The 5,835-nt window shown below is 38.6% G+C and overlaps 1 pseudogene; it reads left to right on the top strand.

Annotated features, from left to right (window-relative positions):
* Positions 1 to 1,433: 1,433 nt before the first annotated feature.
* LOC148772316 (secreted RxLR effector protein 161 pseudogene) lies at positions 1,434 to 2,269 on the top strand (annotated as a pseudogene).
* Positions 2,270 to 5,835: the final 3,566 nt, after the last annotated feature.

Genomic DNA, 5,835 nt, shown 5'->3' with positions numbered 1-5,835 from the left:
CATTCGAAGATCCTCAAAGCGAGTGGCGAGCATCTGAAGTTTTGATAATCGAACAGAGGTTGTTCCCTCATACGATGTTTGTAATTTTTCCCATGCTTCTTTGACACACTAACATGCTGAGATGATTTTTAATTGATTGATATCAATTCCATTGAATATGGCATTCAATGCTTTGGAATTCATATTTGCGGCAATCTGCTCAGTTTTGCTCCAGTCTTTTTCATGTTTCTCAGTTTGAATTTCTTTTTCATCTGTGGCAACAGGTCGTTTCCAGCCCGTCAGAACTGTGCGCCATGCATCTTCATCCATTGACTTGATGAACATCTTCATCTTGGTCTTCCAATGAGAGTAATCGGTTCCAGTAAGCAGTGGTGGGCAAGTCGTGGAACCGCATTCCATATGAGCATTCAAATTCCCAAAATCACACACTATGTATATCTAGTGAAAGGCTCTGATACCAATTGTAGATTTATATGCCTAAGAAAATCTGTTAACCTAAGTTGTAACAGTTGTTGTGGGAACAATATTCAGTTACAACTACAATTCTTGTGTTAACACAGTTATAAACTACTGAAAGCGAGTAAACAAACACAATAATTTAATGTGGTTCAGACACAAATGTGCCCTACATCCACGTGGACCTGCAAACACGATTTCACTAGTTCAGATTTACAGTGTACGTTAATAGGGCTTATAAAAATAATTAATACTCCCTCTTTAATTCTTTATGCCGTTCTTGTACACAACTTGAACTCCGTGTCTCTTCCAACAACAGCTCCACACCGCGTGCCTCGAACTCCCTTCAGGCCTGAACTCCCTTCAGAAACGTGGTTGATCTCCCTTGAGATCTATACAACAGATCTGTATATGTTGGCACACACAGCGTGGCACAGTGCAAAGATGGCACAGTCCTGCTCCGCAGAACGCCTTAGCAAACCTTCGATGCTATGAAGTGGTTTTTCTTCCAAGTAATGCACACAGTTCTTGTATGTCTTCGAGGCTTATATAGCCACGAAAATAATCCCTAAGATCTAACTTGAACTCCAAGAAATCTATTTAACTAGATAAGAGAATCCTAGTTGATTTCTACTTCTATTCTAGATAAATACATGAAAATGATTACCTAACTAGAATAAAATACATGGAGATGAATCTAAGTCCTAATAGAAGTATTATAAAATAGGACGCTAACAAATTCCAAAATAAATATGGAAAACAAATCTTTGCCAATCTTTTAATTCCAAAACTTGGCGGATTTCCTCGATCTTCAATAGTCGGAAATCTGGCGCCAACAGTAGCTATAGAGATAGAGCTAGGAAGATACTAGGTTATCCCAAACCCTGTACATAAACACACTTATGAAACGGTTTAGCATGAAAGAATCCAAGAAGGGATTCTTGCCAATGTCCCATGGGGTTTATCTCTCGAAATCCATGTGTCCTCAGACACCTTGTGAAATCGAGGAGATGAAAAGGACGCCATATGATTCTGCCATAGGAAGCACAATGTATGGCATTGTATGTACTAGACCCGATATTGTGTATGTTGTGAATGTCACAAGCAGATATCAGTCTAACCCCGGTCCAGCTCACTGAAAGGTTGTGAAAGATATCCTCAAGTACTTGCGAAGGACTAAGGATACATTTTTGGTCTATGGGGGTGCCGAGTTGAAATTAGAGGGCTTTACCGACTTTAGTTTTCAATCGGATGTGGATGACTCAAAGTCGAACTCGGGATTTGTATTCGCGCCTAATGGTGGTGCCGTGTGTTGGAAGAGTTCCAAGCAAAGCACGACGGCCGATATCACTACCGAAGCTGAGTATATTGCAGCATTCGAAGCTGCAAAAGAAGGAAGTTGGATAAGGAAATTCATCCAAGAGTTGGGTATTGTTCATAATGCTAATGATCCAGTACCGTTGTACTGCGATAACACCGGATCCGTGGCGCAAGCTAAGGAGCTGAGATCTGATCAGAAGTCCAAGCATATTCTAAGGAAGTATCATGTGATCCGAGAGATCATTGGTAGAGGTGAAATAAAAGTAAAACGAGTCACCTCGGAAGAGAACGTAGCAGACCTCTTCACGAAGCCTTTACCAAGGTCGATCCACGAGAAACATCGAGAGTCCATGGGATTAGGATTTATGGGTAGTTGTCTTTAGGTCAAGTGGGAGATTGTTAGAGTAGGTGACCAACAAGCCAACTTGTGGCTGTGGTCTTTTCATTTATTCTTGTAATAGATAATCATTTTTTGTATTAATGATAAAACAACTTGGCATTCTATATCTTTGTCCCTTGTACAAACATAGATATAGTCCTTATAGTTATTACAATTACTTATATTTGATCTACTAGGATCGTGAGATATTTACTTAAGTATTATAACTGTTAAACCGTGCTCCTAGTCGAAGGGTTACGCCACCAATGAGGATATCGGCCTTTCCCATTAAGAGACTAGCACTTAGTGTATGTGTATTGAATCTAATAAGTAAACGGTATTGTGATATCGGCATACATAAGTCGGTGCTCATAAGTCAACTAGTTCACTGAACTCCCTCATCCTAGAAATCTCTAAGTGGTTCTCAATAATCGATTAGAGATCTATATGATATTGTTGTACACCATTAGTCCTTAAAACCTAGACATCACCGTGACTTAACTAGAGGACCAGCTGTATCATGACCTGTGTTAAGTGTATATTTTTACACTTTATCGTATCTTTTTATTTGAGCTTTTGTTGTGTTTTAACGCTAATTGGTGCTTAAAAAGTTGATTTATTGTATTTTAGGTACAAATTGAAGAATTGGAAAAGTATGGGGTCAAAACTGCAATTTTGGCGAAAATATGGGTCAAAAGTGAAAATATCAAAATTCTGAAGATTTAAGGCTCGGACCCCCGTCCCAGTTTTAGTGCAAATTGTGGGACCCCCGTCCGAGACTCCGAAGCTGCGCAGTAAAGGGATTTTAATTGCACAAGGAAACTGCCTTCTTTCCCAAGTTCTTCACCCTATATAAGACCAAGTCAAGCACACAATTGGGGATCCATCTTACGACGCAAAATCAAGAGCAAAGAAGATCAACGAAGATTCAAACATAGTTTTTCTTATTTAATTTATTTATTTTATTTTATTTATCATAAGAATTACGAGTAGCTAAGTCTTTATTTCTAGGATTTTATTTGGAACCCTATGTGGGATTTATGAACCCTTTTCTATGATTTTATGCAAGTTTTAATTCCGGATTATTTCTTCTACTTGTTTTATTCAGTGCATGAACTTGATCAACTTATGTGCTTTTATGTTATTGTTAATCGCATGAATCGGAAGATCGGGTTAATAATTAGAACTGTGGTAGAAGAGCCTTTGTGGTATTAACATAGGAATATAGTTAATCTCTTAGGTAGCCATTATTGAGATTTGTGCTTAATACTGTGTTCTAGAATTAATTGCATAGGAATATAGTAATTGAATCTAGAGTATTAGAATCGTAATACACGCGGAAGCGGGTTATGATTATTTTAGCATCTCAGGTTAATAATTCGGGTTAATTGCTTGCGTAATTGAAAGAATTGGGGGAGTAATAATCACATAGGGGGAAGAATAAAATCCTAGGCTTGCTTATCTTGATTAAATCTTCGTTTTAAATTGCTTTCTTGTTTTTGCTTGTTTTTAATTTAGTTTAATTCTCTCTAAAGTCGACTGTGTAGGGTGGGCTTGATAATAATTGGTAGAATTTAGCGTCTAGGATTAGATAATTAAATATTCCCTGTGGGTTCGATATCCGGACTTTTAGTCCACTATATTACTTGTACGATACGTGCACTTGCGTGTAGGTTTTCGACCAACAAGTTTTTGGCCCTGTTGCCGGGGAATGTTTTAATTATTTATTTTATTCTAGCTCTAAATTTGAACAATTTTCATGATTCACCCAAATTAATTTTTTTTTAATATTTTTTTTTCTCTTTTCTTTGGTTACATGTCAGGTTACAATTTTCGCGAAACTCAAACGGGATATGAATTGCTTCCGTCTGGCGAATACCTCCAAAATACCTATAATATGCCGTTACTTTGTTCAAGATGTGGTGGAGATCATTACACTAACCAATGTTGGTATGCACCGAAAGCGAATAATTTCATAGATAACACCAACGGCGGTTATTGGAACACATACACCAACACGCCACGAGAGCCCACTGTTCAGGAGTGTTATTTGAATTCCGTCCTTGAAGAATTTATGAAATCCACTCAAGCATCTATCCGGAGACTGGAGTTACAGTTGGAAGAATTCAAGCGCCAAAGGTCTCTTGAAAATATTTCAGACAATATCGAGAATGATTGCAACAAAGAAAATTCGTCTACAACTTGTAGTGAGAAAAATCCTTTAGACCTAGAAAATATTGTCGATGAGAAGGAAAATGAACTTACGAAGACGCTTAAGGAGGATGAATATGAGAATGCAATCGAGCTCAACTCCAAAGATGTCTCGGAACAAGAGAAGAAGGGGATGGATGTGGTTAGTGCAAATATTCAAATTGATGATCTTATTGTTATTCCTGACGTGGCTTTGAAGGCATCAATAGAGGTTGATGAGAAGACGAATGTGTTTGAAGTGGAGGTTATACGCGGACGTGAGGTTTTTGTGTACCGATTTGAGGGAGCGGGTGATGAAGATCCCATCTTGGCTTCGTACCGATTGATTACAACTAAGAAAGACTACAAGCTAAGGTGGACCCTGACATATTGCAATCCTATCCTTGTATCGGTTGCAATTGAAGTGAAAAAGCTCATGGATGGATGCACAATCTACAAGGCTTTGGATTGGACATAAAAATTTCAACAAGCGAAGTCTGGCTGAAGACTTTAAACTTAGCGCTTCTCGGGAGGCAACCCGAGCTTTATTGTTTTTCGTAGTTTTCGTTAATTTTTTGTTTCGTTTTTTTTTATTGTCATAAGCATGCATTCTAATTCACTATTTGAATTTTACTTTTCAGGGTCGAAAACGTGATCGAGGGTCGAGTCAGCCGTCTGTAAAAAAAAAAAAAAAAAAAGAAAGAAAATTGCACCACTGCCTGTGGGACGGCCGTCCCAAAAATAGGTGTAAATGTGGGACGGCCGTCCCAAAACCAGTAAGGAGAAAAAATTTCGGACGGCCGTCCGAAATATAGCACAAAAACCGGGACGGCCGTCCGAACCTAGTTGGGGCGTTTTAAATATTTAAAAATCAGATTTTCTCCCCCATTATTTCCTAAACCCTCCTCGTTCGTTCTCTCCAAATCCTACACACAAGGAGGCTAGAGAATCGAACCAAATTCTCCAAAATCTACTCTTTCAAGGCACGCCCACAAGGTGTTCGACATTTTGCTCCAACCAAATTTTGAGTTCGATTGTCAACCAATTCTCACCGAATCTATTCCAACCTCTCTCCCAACTATGTCATCCAACAAACGAGGCCACACGAGCTAAGCATCATCTTCCAAAGGGAAGGGAAAGGGAAAGAAAAATGTCACCGTACCCGAGCTTTCCAATGAGGACGAGCGTGAGAGAGCGAGGGAGGAGAACCCCGATCACATCGACTCCGACTAAATCAGGTGTTTTCTATCCTTAAACTTTGTGCTAATTTCGTTGAGGGCAACGAAAATTTTAAGTTTGGGGGTGAAAAACATGTTATTTTTGTGCTTGTTTGTTTTAGTTTGCATGCATTAGGTTTTATTCGTTTTTATTGTTTTTCTCGTTTTTCCGAAAAAAAAAAATTGCTTGAGTCGAATGCATCGATGATTTATGATGATGAGAGGTGATCAATGTTTGATGATGAGATTGCTTCTTTTGTGTGATAAGGATTT

This window comes from Erythranthe guttata, chromosome 2 (assembly GCF_056151865.1).
Source record: "Erythranthe guttata isolate IM_541 chromosome 2, IM_541, whole genome shotgun sequence".
NCBI lineage: Eukaryota > Viridiplantae > Streptophyta > Magnoliopsida > Lamiales > Phrymaceae > Erythranthe > Erythranthe guttata.
This window is presented reverse-complemented; position numbering and strand designations above follow the sequence as displayed.